Here is a 14,873-nt window from a genome sequence, read left to right as displayed (position 1 = left end):
ATACATGTCAGCTTTCCCTTCACAGATTGAAAATGATCTGTTGTATACAATTGGCCTTTGGGGATGGATTAAGTAGGTATCTATCTATCTAGCAATATTTTGCTATTATTGTCATGTGATGTGTACATGCTTACATGACAATGAAGTTTGTGTGAACTACTGTTTGTCCCTTGTACAGCCACAGTGGTGATGAAACTATCTTGCAATTGCAGACTGGCTTGGAGCATTAGCGCAGTGTGATTCCTTAGGGTAACTTGTCGTAAAGACATGGATACCCCCACTATATGTGATCCATGTAATCTCCTCAGAGGAACACGTCGGTCAGTCGTCAAGGTTGTTTTGATGAGGGATGCCATGCTTTACTATGCCACAATGTCATCAGAAATTATGATGCACATTATTAAACGTGCTGAACGGCAAATCAAGTTCCCTCGTATCATAGAGCCTTACAGTTCGAAAAATGATGTATTTATGTATGTATGTAGCCGTAAGACACAAACAGACATTTTACATTGTGATGTTTGCACTAGCAGCTACTTGGAAATTTAAGACATATTTTAATCATTGATTACATTTCACCTTACCATAACCCTTTGTTTCCAAATGGAAATCTATCCACAATACATTTTAACTGAAGTTACTCAAGAAATGATGTTGCTGATGGTTAATAATACCATGCATCTGTTGTTGTGACTGAGGTGCTTGGCATTGAGTTTTATTTGCTGTCACATAAGCTCTTCTCGGCTGAGTGCCGTAAATCAAACCAATAATTGTGCCCCATCAAATCACAGCAAAGCTCACCATGCAGCGTAAACACAGATGCTCCGGAGCTGGTCCATACACCACGCTGTGGCTTCTCCTTGCAGCTCTTCAACGACCTAGGTTTCGACTGATAGAAACCAGTGCTTTATCTTCTGCTCGTTCCTGTGGTAATCCAAAAAGTGGGATTGAATATGGATGAACATACAAGGGTCACACAACTGACAGATGTCCCGGACAGAGGGAAAAATAACAAGTCCACAGAGATAGTCCTGACAGGGATGTTGCTGGGTTTCTTCTTTTTCTTTCGTTGTCCCCCCTTTTTTTCTATCCATCCACATGTAGTGTTTCGTGCATACTCCTCATCTCATCAACTCTCTGTTGCACTCCCTCCCCGTCCGGATAGGAGTGCAAACCATCACACTCCTGGTATCTCTCTATCTCCCGCTCTGCTCTCTCTCTCTCCCTCTCTTCTCTCTCTCTCTCTCTCTCTCTCTCTCTCTCTCTCTCTCTCTCTCTCTCTCTCTCTCTTACTGCGGAGGTTTGCAGTGCTCCCCCATTCCTGATTGGTCTTCTATAATAGGCTTAACCCTTTCCACTCCGGGGTAGGGGAGGTATTTCCTTTTGTTCTGACTCTATCCTCTCTTCTCCCGACAGTGACTGTGACATCCTGTGTGGGGCTGTAGTGATTTGGAAAAGAGCTTGTACTATGCTTTTGCATGGGGACAATGTGCATACACACACACTGAGCTCAACACTCACAGCCTGCTGCATAGTCAGCTACGCAGACTGTGAATGGAAGAAAGGCAAAGAATTCTGGAATGATGAATTCATTAGCTCTTTCAGTATATCACAACTTATGTGTATATGTGCATTGTGAGGATGGAGAGCCAGCAGAGAGAAGCAATATTTTTTGTATTGATGTTGCATAGGTCTTAATATGCCTGTGCAAGTGAGCATGAGAAGCGACGGGACTGACAGAGATGATTTCTTGCAGCTGTGAGTGGAAGAAATGGATTTTGCAGGAAAGAATGAACGTCAGAAAAGAAGAGATAGAGCATAGTGGCTCTGATTGATAGTTTCAATTAAGTTGCTCTGTCAGATCAGTAGGAGTTTGACCAGCCTGCATTCCCTTTGTCAAGGCTCATTTGTCGGTTGCAATTATTTGCCAGAGGGCATCATGGGTACCTGGCAGCCTCCGGTAGAGAAGAGGGGGGCATCTGTCAATATCGGACGGCTACATGATAAAAATAACAATTAAAGCCCACAGTGAAAACATCGGAGCCTGTCATTCTGATGATGAACGTTTAATAATGGTGGTGTTTCAGATAGTTTTCAAGGCATTTTAAAGTTTACTGGCTGCACTGGAACAGATAAAAGGTATACTGTGTATGGGGTTGTTAATTATTTAATCGTTAATTAATTAAAAAGTTCACTCACAGAAAATGTATTTTATCCTTAGCGGTTCTTGTGTAGTTGTTGGTTTGTGTCCACAGGTTGTATGTACATATGTATTTATCTATCAGTAAGGTTGGATGCATGTGTGTAATTGGTTTTTCACGTTTGTGTGCCTTGATGCTTGAACCAAACATCAAGTGCCTGCTATACCTACACAGGATCCTTTAGTACTGTACGCCTCTGGCTGTCAGACTATAATTACACAGCAATTGAGTGCAAAACCGCTTCTCCATCATTGCCTGCGACTCATGGCACTGCAGACTGCACGTTTCATAAGAAGCATTCTGAAGAGGGTTGGGAGTGGAGGTGTAACACTGGACCAGCCACTTGCCAGCCTTCTCACGGCTCTTTTTGGAATCCTCCCGGTTTAAAGAGGGGGTAAACATGCTGCCGCAAAAACACTGCATTCCCAAAACTTCAAAGTTCAATACAAGAATGGCATTAATATTTCATACAGCTATTTCTCTCCTTCCCCAGACTCCACTGTCATTTCATGACAGTTTTTCTCCCTTTTCACTCTGAGTGCCTGTAGATCGACATTGGTTTTTGCCACTCTTAAATACTCTGATTGCATATTAACACCCTCCTTGGCACAGTGTGTGTGTGTGTGTGTGTGGTGTGTCTGTAGGAGGTCCCTCTCTGGCCTGAGCTCATCATATAAAGAAGATGAAAGATGTGCCCTCATTTGCTGTCTTACTTTTGGTGATCATTTGCATGCCAAACATCAGCAGGCAATTGTACAATTGTGGAATGGAAGCCGGCAGGCCCAGAGGAGCCGGCACGCAGATGTTTATCTCCGCCGTGCAGCAAGCATCCCACACTTCCATTTGGTGCAACTGTGATTTGGTCCAGATTGTTCCATAACAGAGCTATAGCCCAGCACTAACGGAGTGGCTGGTTTCACATTTTGAAGCGCTCTGCCATTGTCTGATCTATTTCAATTGCCCTTTTTGCAAATTCCTGAGGAGCCCTATAGGTCCAACTTCACTCGGACCTTAAACAGAGAATGGAGAAAGAAAAATAATGTTTCTTGAGCTGCACCTGTTTTTGTGCCCCAGTTTTGTTGTAGGAAATACTTTTCTTTATTTTATTTTTAGCAAATTAAAATAACCACCGAACACCACAGCAACATGTGTCTCCTTAAGGGATGTTGGACAAGAAGGGGATGAAGTAAGAGATAGACAATATTCCAAGGTGCCTGGGGATTGACCACAGGACAGTTGTCTGTTTTGGGCTCAGTCCCAGGGTCCCTTTGGAATACCGCTCAGTTGGTAAGAGATGAAAGTGGCAGAATGAGTAAGAAGAGGAGGAGATGATGAAAAGGGGGGCCCCGTCTTCACCTCTCCCTTTGTTAAACTCTCCAGATTGATGAGCAGCAGTTGAAGATGAAATTCAGCACTAGAGGAAATGTGAACGTTGCCTCTTCCATTCCCACGCGGATTCATTAGTGCTGAAGTGGCTTCATTTGTACAAGAAATTCATTGCATATTGTGGAAGGGTTTTTCGGTAAGACTTTAATTTGGTTACACAACAGATTACAGCCCTCAAATGATTGTGTAATTATTATTTTTAATTATGGTGCAGTAATAAACTAATTATGTGGTAGAATGTGATTAAAAGGTGGGGGGGGGGGGTTGTTAATTAAGTGGTTAAGATTTGTAAAGAAACTATTTTGCTTGGAAAAATAGTGTCACCAATTGAAGAGCAGATCAAACTCCTCATCAAACTGTAAAGACAACTGAAAGAGGAAAGGTGTTGTAGTTCTATAAGGTGAAGTGGCACCTCCTTTCTGATCACTTATAAACAGATATGATATTCAAAAAGTTAAGTTTAGGAACTTATAATAATGTATTTGCTCTTTTACATGGTCTTGTTACATTACTTAACTAATGGTGACCACATGCTTTTTCCACAGCCTGTGAACCAGGGATGATGGCAATAAAGCCAGTACATCATTGTACCAAGCTAAATCACACCTGGGTGTCATTACAAGATGGACAGAGTAAATCCGATCACACCACCAGCTATATTTCTCCCCCTTCCTAATTTAGTGTATAGCTACTTATTAAAATGCTGTTTGTTCTTTTGGTCTGAAGCTTGTTTTGCCGAATAATATGCACTTTACATATCACTTGTCATATCCTTTGTAATACTGTATAGTTGTTGCTGTCATCTTTTGACATGCCCTTTACAGCCATTGATATGCCCTTTACAGCTATTGTGGCCACTCAAATGTGGCTTATAATAGGTGCCAAAGTTGTGTAATCTTTCTCTCCATCTATCTCATACTCAATCAATTGTTCTTCCCCACTGTGCTTCCATGGATTTACAGTCTTGGTAGTATTGTGGGTCAGTAGTATCCAGCCATAAAGAGACAAGTCAACTATTTCACCTTGACCATGGGGTTGGAGATAGTCCATGCAGCCGCCTCTGTAATCCCCAACACACACACACACACATACGAATGCAGATTCTTTGCTGTTTCCTGCTCCTACCGTGACCCTCCTCACTGTTCCGTGTCACCGAGACGGACAGCTTCTTTTCCATCAGGGCTCTTTAGAAGTCGGCCACTTCCTGTCACGGCGCAACATCTGTTTACGCTAGCCATGTCAAAGAGCGTCGGCCAAGGCGTGGGAAACGCATGGGAGTGCACGGGGGACCCCACACTCACCCACGGGGAGGTGCGAGTGCAGTGGAGGGCTGAATCTTGAGCGGATGCACGTAGAGGACAGCCACACATGCTGCATATCATGACACAGACACACAGATTCGTTCTCCTTCCCTACAGGCACTCAGCCATCAGAGCACTCACTTTTTTGTCATCTCATTTTGTCTGGTCATGCTGCCATACCCCTGGGACTTCATGTTACTGGAAAATGCACAGTTCTCTTCGAACAGCCACCCTCGTACAGAAACTAGGCTATAGCTAAAGGAGTCGGTTGGTTACAAGGATATCTGTAAAACAATATATAGTGTATATATGTATATTTTTGTCTATGCATGCATAGAGCGTAATATGTCCTTTGCGGTATGGAAATATCTGCCCCTTAGGCTGTTTATCTGTGTGTGTGCACTGTGCTTGGGCCTGCCTTAGTGCATTTGTGTTTTTCGGAGCCCGAGACTCCCATGCCTGTCTGTGGTCTAATCCTGTTGGCACCACTGGTTTTCCTGGCTGAATAAATACGATGCCTGTGTTATCCCTGTGCTCAGTAGCCACAGGGGACCCCAACAGAGAGGGAATTTCCTAGAGAATTGACTTGGTTAAAACGACAAGACCATTAGGCTCTGAAGGCCACGGCAACACAGATAAAAGGCTTCTTAATAGAGCACAATGACCTTTACTGCCATTTTATGGTGGTGGTTGGCATTTCCTTAAAGTAATTTGTCCTTTCTTTGTCACCCTATTAAAACGGAAGGTGGACATTGTGTTCTCTTATTCTGGTGTTGGTTTTATTCCACCATGATTTTTTGAAAATAAGCAATATATTTTGATTGTAGTGTATAGCAGGGACTTATCAGGCTACCTTAATGCTGACATAACGGCTGAGTAGTTTTCAGTAGAGGGAAAGATGCTGACAGCATGTACAAAACATGCGGTATGTGCCGATCAGTTCTCAGACTAATGCAAAGAAAGCTTTGTGGTTGGAGCACTCTGGCCTTTTAGTTGCAGGCGCCAAATAATGCTTGTTTTTCTCTTGGTGTCTCCTTTGAGTTGTACTCTTTGGGGGGGGAGGGAAGGATTAACTTCAAATAGATGGGCCTGTGAACACCAACAGGAGGCCCACTAATTCTTTGGGCACGTACGCATGTATACACACACTTGACCGCAGTGTACATTGTATATTTACATTATAACAGAGCGTCAAGTTATCCTTAGCAAAAAATAGAATAACTTTTACAACTCCACAAAAAAAAAATCCAAAAAAGAGGACTCCTGCTATCTTGGAATATCTCAACATGCGAGCGTGTTCCCTGTACAGTCATTTATTTGGCTCTTGACACTGTCCTATTTTAAGTGAAATGTAATGCCTGAAGGGAAGGCATCCAAAATTACATCTTGTAGACATAGACAGAATAACACAAGCCTTTTGCTGTTGCTCCTTACCTCAAATTGCCATTTTTTTCCCGCCCCCTGTTTTATGCCTCCGACCTGATTCCCTTCCCCTTTCACTCTCCTTGCTTCACACCTTACTATAATTAGCCGGTGCTAGCTGTCGACTTGAGCCTGTCCTTAGTCGCACCTTGTCAGCGAGACCCCACCACTAATGGGCCACTGCCACGGCTCTGACAGCCAGAATGACCCTTTCTTCTTCAGCTGCTACCTCTTCATTAAGACCTGCCTCCAGCTACTTTGACAAAAAGATCAGCACCTTTGTGTCTGTGTCTGTCACAGCAGCTGGGGATCCTCTCAGCACCTCAGCACCTCCCGCCAACCAGGTCAATATCCACATACCCACACACACAACCCGTATATCAACACTCGTGTATCTGGTGGGAGGCATCCATGCACATCCCCTCTCCTTTTCAAAAGTAAATGGGTATATCCGGGGATAAACCTTGCTATCAGCTTAATTTCTAATCCACACTGCAATATGTCAGGATTCTAAATGGGTGACCCACAAAAATGCAAAGACAGTATCTTCTCCTGTTTGAATGGAAAGAAAACGATCTCAATTATGAGTAATTGAGAATTAAATTGCTGCATTAAGCTGCCCATTCTTGTTCTTTTATACTGTAGTGAGGATGCGTAGCAGTGAATTGAGCTCTTTGTAATGAGCTCTAAAGGCACGCATAACTCAACCTTGACAGATATATATTTGAAGGATCATTTATCTTGCCATTTTTAAGAAATAGTCTGATGTCCTTGAATCACTGCAGATTATTTCAGCCTTTTCACGGCATCAGAAACACCAGGTGCAAGTTTGAGTTCCAGTCTCCTATGCGTCAGTGGGATGACTGTTCCTCAGGAGTGTGACAGTCTGTGTGGGTGGCAGCAGTAGGGTGTTGGCCCTGTCTATGGGTGCACCAGGCTGTTGCCCTTGATGCTCTGGCACAGGGTCAAGGCAAACGCAGGCAGGGTTGTCCCTTCCGTCAGCACTTCTCACTGTAAAGGTGCATACTGTGTGTGTGTGTGTGTGTGTGTGTGTGTGTGTGTGTGTGTGTGTGTGTGTGTGTGTGTGTGTGTGTGTGTGTGTGTGTGTGTGTGTGTGTGTGTGTGTGTGTGTGTGTGTGTGTGTGTGTGTGTGTGTGTGTGTGTGTGTGTGTGTGTGTGTGTGTGTGTGTGTGTGTGTGTGTGTGTGTGTGTGTGTGTGTGTGTGTGTGTGTGTGTGTGTGTGTGTGTGTGTGTGTGTGTGTGTGTGTGTGTGTGCTCTATATCATGATACAACATTTGGTTCAGGGAGTGTCATAAAAAGAAACCCGGGGGGCGCCTTTAGCTCAGTTGGTAAGGCGTCCCCCTCCCGGGCCGGGCCCAGCAGCAGACCCGGGTTCGATTCTCACCCGCGGTCGTTCTCTGCATGTCACTCCCCTCTCTGCCCCATTTCACCTCTGTCTCTCTGCACTATCAAATAAAGCATAAAAATGCCCAAAAAATATATAAAAAAAAAAAAAAAAAAAAAAGAATCCCAGCTCTTGTTAATTCAAAAAGTCGAAATAACTGAGTTTACCATTCAGATCTCTCCGGCGTTTAGTCATTTAGTGTTCATTCTCCATCAAGAAATGTTTGCCTCGACTGTGAATTAGTCTCTCTATCATCATGAAGGATTCTGATGCTCCAAGGCTCTAACTCATTTCTGCAGAATATTAATTGACTAGAAAAATCCAGGCAGGGTTACTTGAAAATTGATATGAGAGGGGAAAAGTATAAAATAGTGGTGGTGTTACTTATCCATCTACATTTAAGGAGGAATTTCTTCGAGCCTTGTATTCCAGTACTGGGTGTTTTTAAAATACACAATAACACTAAAGTATTGCCTTACATTGATTGTAATAAGTCATGAAGACATGGATACTTATAAACAGGTGGTTCAGTGTGCTCTGCTCCTGTAAGAAGGAGCCTCAAATCATTAAACAAAAACGTTAGATTCCGGTACCACTTGACAAATCAACTGTGATTCCTTTTGCTGGCTGGATGATCGGTAGAGATTGGATTTCTGGTGGGGCTCTGTAAGAAATTCACAGAAAGGCATCGGCAAAACAAACATTCAACAACTGCTCAGTCTTGATTTAAATGGGTTTTTTTTGCATCATACCCAGAGACTGAAATTCACTTCTACATTTTTTTCTTTATCTTTAATTTTTTTATTGCAATTATTAGGGCTGCAGCTATTGATTATTTTAGTACTCGAGTATTCTATCAATTATTTAATCGATTTAAGCTTGCAAACGTACTAGACAGAGTTTTTGCATGGTTTCAGGCTGACAGTAGACGTAAACCATATGTTTGTGAACGTCAGCAGGACTTTAAAGTTAGGGCAGCAGAGAACGCCGGTAGTGGTCACAGCAGACGCATTGTCGTCAAAAGTTTTGCCATGGTTTGAGATGGAATTTGCACTCATTTGTAAAGTAGTTCCTCCAGGAGCAGGGAATTTAAAGTGGACCTATTATACTTTTCAACTTTTATGACCTATAAATGTTGTTATAATGATTTATAGTCATGTTTAACCATACTAGCGTATCAAATAATTACGTACATGCATTTAGACGTATTCCCTGCTGACCGTCTGGGGTGGCTGTGCAGAGCGCTAAACACTAGCGGAGATGGCCGAAGCACAGTGTTGACAGGGCATACTGAATCGCCCAGATGAGCGGAAGCGTTTCCCGAAAATCTACATAGTTTTTTGTGATGTGATTTGTGTCAGGTTGCTCTATAGCAGTTTTTAACAAGAAATTAAGACCAGAAAAGTAGTATAATAGGAGATCTTTAACATACATTTTGTCTGCAAGAGAATGCTGCATTTATAGCTGCTTACAAGTATTAGAATATTTACATAAAATATATTTTTTTCTTTGTAAGTTATACGACATCACCATAGCAACATATCTCCATGAGAGTTTTGTTTTGCTGTCCTGCCATTCTATTGAATGTTTGTTTGTTTTTTTCACATGCCACCCAAAATGTTTTGTCTATCTGCTGTCTACCACTTGCCGGAATACATGTGAATGAAGCATAAGTGCGTACATGCTAACATTTTGATTGACACCTCACTTGAGCCATTAGGAGCTTACATATCCTGTCCGCTGCCTGCATTAGCTAACAAGAGTCCACGTTATAAGGTAAAGTGTGCACAGTGTAAGATCATTATCCAACTGCTTTAATGATCCATGTCAAACACATTGCACAGCCGTTGTATTTAACGATATGGGAACAAAGCTTCAAAGCACATCATTTGCATTGATCATTGTTAGTAATAAAGTTACTCGAGTTACTCCAGGAATCGTTTGAGCCCTGCTCTCTAGAGGTAATGATTTGGAAAAGCAGGCCTAAATAGGATGTTGACCTTATTAGAGCAATTGCATGATAAACTGTCTTTATGATAGGAGTGTCAGAGTGAATAATGAATGGTGTCCCCAACAGGAGACATCTCAAACAGGAAATACATGCTCTGGTGCCAAACAAGGCCAGCAGATGGCAAGCACCACGGCCCTGTCAGTCCATAGTTGGGTTGTGCGTTTTGGGAGAAAATGCAGGAAGAAAAAAAAACATTCAGGATGGATGATATCAAGCCATCTGTCTGCATTACAACACAGTGTCAGTTCTAAGGGGGTGGACAAATTCCTATCACTATTTCATCAGATCTGATCTTTACAGCAGGTAGTGCATAAAAGCTGTCCTTTTGACTCCTCTGTATTTGACATTTAATACAATCCAGTTCCACTCAGCAGTTGCATAATAAAGTATGTTTAACATTTGTGAAATAGTTTCAAGATATGCTGTAGAGGCACTCTCACAATCTATTCTGTGTACCTTTACTCTGCCCTTCTTCTGGGTCACTGCCCCCCCCCCCCCCACACACACACACACACACACTCTGTCTGTCTGTCTCTCCCACGAGTGGTCTAACATTGTGGCTTATGTTGGGGGTGTGGGTGTCTCAACAACAACTGAGATGTACTGTACATTAGGGAGGAAGCTGCCCAGAGAAGGAGGCACTTAAGTTCACACACATGTAAGAAGACATTCTGGCTGTTACCAAGTGGTTAGGAGTGTGTCCGCCTACTCACTCAGAAGACCAGGAGATGTGTGTCTGGGCCTGGCTTAGAGGCGGCTGGCTTGCTCCAATGTAGCAGGTGGTGTTTACATTTTCCATTTACAAGAAAACACTGAGTGTAGGCAGCAAAGAGGAGGTACTATCCATTATTCATGTCCTGAACAAGGCTGATCCAAACCTTTTTAATATGGGAACAAAAACAGTTTGAAATAAGTATTCCTAAATGACACAGTATGAAAGTTAGGATGGGTGAATATTTTGATTATTGTAATAATTACAATGTCTATCTTCTAAGAATTTGTAATGACTCATAAATTACTCATAAGCAATACCCTGTAAATGTCCCTGCTGTATCTTGATGCGATTCCCATCAATTGAATCAGAATAATCTTAGCTTTCCAAAGATATGTCACACGAGTACCCATAGTTGTCTATGAAACAGACTATGGGGGGAGGGGGTCAATGTTAGATAACGTTCTTTTTACTTCCGAATTTCTTTGGAATGAGGACAGACTGAGACCTTTTATATGTGTACATTGGATCCTTTTTACAGTTGACAGTCAATGGAAGCCAAAATGTCATACAAGGCTTTTTTTATCACAAGATAAGAAACACAGGCTCAGTGTTGGCGCTTATCATCGTAACCCAGAAAAAAGTCTAAGGATAATTCATGGGGGCATTGCCCTGATATGGCCGTATTCCACATGCAGGACCAATAGAAGGATGAAGGGTGAGTAGAAATGTGCAAGGAAAAATGCATGGAGATGATCCCTGCATTCATTCAGCAACTGGAGAATTAGAGATATTATGTAAATTATGGAGATTATTCAGCCAACCACTTGGTTTCCCGCCAACTAGGATTAATATAAGGTAGGGAATCATAGCCTCCTGCTGTAATGGGTCCCTTTTTGGAAGATGAGTTGAAACAAGTTCTTCAAAGTTAAAACCTAATGTTTATTTTGGCTGTTGCACAGTATTCTTGGGTATTACCTGTGCTCTGAGCCATACTGCATGTTAAGGTATAGCTTTGCAATGCAAAGTACAAATGGGGTCTGTGTTGTGTGGGATTATGCCTATAGGTGGCAACTGTAAATCTTAATCCCTGAGTTCAACTCAAATGCTAGAATACACCTTATCTCCCAGAGGTATGCCATATGCTCTATAACATTAGCTGCACACTCTCTGAAAACTCAATACAGTGGTTGTACCACACAGAGCACAATGAACATGAGGACTGCATAGACAACACTGCAAATGAGTCTATTGGATTTTGATTTAATACAGTTTTTAATTTGTTGTATAGGGTTGTACTTGCAAACAAAATTCCATAACTCAGTAAAAGCATCACAAAAATATTTCAGAGTTATGTTTTATGTTTGCAAGTGCAAATGCTGCAGCAATAGAATAATAGCACAGCCTTTTCTGTTTGCCCTCAAGATTAATATTTACACTAAACTGAACACTGGTGCTGAGTAATGTTTGATGCCCCCTAATGATGCACCAAGCTTGTTCAATTCTCAAAATGTGATACGCTCCAGTGGCACAGGTCATTAAACTCAGAATTCTCCAATAAACAGTTCACCAAACAATGCATTGCCATACCAGGGGTTGTTACCACCAGTTATTTTCTTACTGATAATGGTATTTAGTTGCTTGGTGTCACCACTGTGTAGCTTTGTTGATTTTTATGCCGAAAGTATAATATTTATACTATTGTGAACATAATTGAAGTATATTGGCCTTTTAGAAAGTGTGACTGTGTCAGTGTCATAGGTTGTGACAGTGTAGGGATAAAGAAGGCCAAATGTTATATGAAACTTAACTTTTAATTCTGAGGAGCAGTCATGTGATATTCTTTGTGTTTTACTTTGAAGCGGGGAACAGAAATACATCTTTGATCCAGAAATAATCTCACCGCAGACTCTCTTTTGACCCTGAAACACTGTTTGAAGAAGAGATTTGATTCCTTGCTATTTCTGTTGCCTCTCCTTCCTGTTGATGTCGATGTGTGAGTGTGATTTACCAAGGCGGGCTCACACATTGCTCAAGATGACAGCTTTTTCTGTTTTGCATTGCTCTCTCTCCCTCTCTCTTTCTCTCTCCTTTTTTTCCTTTTTCTTTTTTACCTCTCACACCCCCCACCCCCCTTCCTTTCAGCCCCACTCCCAACACCTCCCCTTGGGCAATGAGTTGCTGAGACGGAAGGGGAGATGGATGATGTTGTTTTGAACCGTGACACGTCTCCATGCAAGTCATTCCTTTATTACATATTCATAAATAATTGGCCAGGACCGTCTGTGGGAGCTATTTATAGAGCTGATTGCTGTTTTGCCAATGGAGCTAAAAACTCTCAAAGATTTTATTTCTTTCTCTTTTTTTTTAGTTTACCCAACTGAAACCCTATTAAGCACTTGACCTCTGATTGATTTGTTTTGCCCCGAAAACACATTTCAGATGCTACAGTTTGCTAAGGTGGTAAAAAAAAGGGATACATGTGTAAGGTATTGATTCTGACGTCTGTCATCTCACCTCTAGCTGAAGTCTCTCCAGCTGTTTAAATCCAGCGTCTACACTAAATATATCTAATTCACTTCCACTGAGACCAGAGATAAGTATTAACTCCATATCTCTTCCGAGGATCTTTCACTTAAGATGAAAATCAATACGGACCGGTGAGGCCGGACAGTAATACTGGATTACACAGGAGTACTGAGCCTGCTAAAACAAACTGTTTACAAACACATGAACTGTTGGTGTGTTCACCCCGAAAACAACATTACAAGCTCCATTAGTCCTATCTGTATTGCTTAGCACGCTCTGTTAAATCTTGAACAGTGCCCTTGAAAGTTGACTCTGTGAACGACAGAAAGAGAGAGCAGGAAATCTAAGCGGAGAGACAAAAATGAGTAAGTAATAAGATTGGAAACATTAGAGTGGATTATTTGGCCCTCATGGTTTATCAGGATAAGACCAGAGCCTTCTGGGAAATATAACACAAGAGTGTTATTAGAACAGATTAAAGGGAGAACAGTAGCCCAACCAAGTTGCGCAACATAACATAATGTAGATTTACACTTTCTACGTGAGACAAATGTGAACATGCAGTTGGGAAGAGAGCAACAAGGTGATATGAGATCTTTCAGAAAACACTAAGGTTTAGTGCACCTTGCACATGTATGTAGGATCAATCAAGTGGAAGTGCCGGCAGTGCTGATGGGCTTTCAGAATTACCAGCCTCTGTCAGGACACTGTTTCTGCCGAGTCAGGATTCAGGGCTTTGATATGTTGAGCTTGCTGAAAAGAAGAAGGGAGAAAAAAAAAAAGCAATGACGTCAGTTACATCTGAGCCTTCTGCATGACGATAGAAAAAATTTAATTTCAGACACAAGCCAGAGCGCTGCATGCGGTGCATTAGAGCGCATGGTGTCATAAAGCGCTCTGTCTCCACTGCAGCGTGACAGCATGAGAACATGGCTGGAATGCATGATGACGAGGCTGTGTGGTAGAAAGAGACGGCTGTCATTAGTATGCAGCACAGACCTGTCTTGTCTAGCTGGACCTCTTCCCCCAGAACAGCAGATAAATTGTCTATTGTGAATAGAGCAGCCGAGTCACATCTGTGCCCTTATCTACACAAGGAGATTTCTCTTGTGTCGTTGGACTATCTCCCCCGACACAGCAGTCAGCAGCGTAGAATACAGGTGTATGGGGGGAGGGAAGGGTCAAAGTTTGATTTCACTGTAATATTGTCATGAGAAAGGGAAGCAGAGAGATGGAGAAAGACCCTTATTAAGACCTGTGCTCTGGTGGCTTAGCTCTCGACTAAGCCCTTCAAGCATGACCACAATAATGAACCTATTTGCCATGAAATTGACTTTCCTGATAAATAAGAAACAGACTTTTAGGGGAGCAATTCCACATTTCAAGCCTTTTCTTTGAAAACTAATAATTACTAAAATGCGTTCCTCTTTTTGAACAACTGGATTTGCTCATCTGCGCGCAGGTTTCTTGTCATCAAATTTTCTACTTAGTGCTTAGCTGCATCTTTTCAGTGTGCTGCAGAAATTGAATCGAAGCAATGTTCTTGGTAAAATAATTACTCCCCACACCCGAACCATTGTTCAGAAAGTGTCAAATCAAAAAAGAAATAAATTCAAGGCAGTGTTTCAGCAAATGCTTTCTTCCCTGCTTCCTAAAACATTATCTAAATCAAGTTCTGTGATGACACCCTGAAACCTGTGTGACTTTATAATGAAAATGTATTGTGGATTCCTTTAATTACAACTTGAAGATCAATGTGATTTGTCTCTAAATTAATGCAGAAGCAATATGCTTCCTGTAAGGCTTCAAACAAATGACTAACTCAGGGACTGCCCTGATGACATGTATCTATTAATATTTTTCTCACTGTTTGAGGAGGCCTTACACATGACCACTGGCACTGCT

The sequence above is a fragment of the Ammodytes marinus genome, assembly GCF_949987685.1.
Source record: "Ammodytes marinus genome assembly, chromosome: 5".
Classification (NCBI taxonomy): domain Eukaryota; kingdom Metazoa; phylum Chordata; class Actinopteri; order Uranoscopiformes; family Ammodytidae; genus Ammodytes; species Ammodytes marinus.
This window is presented reverse-complemented; position numbering follows the sequence as displayed.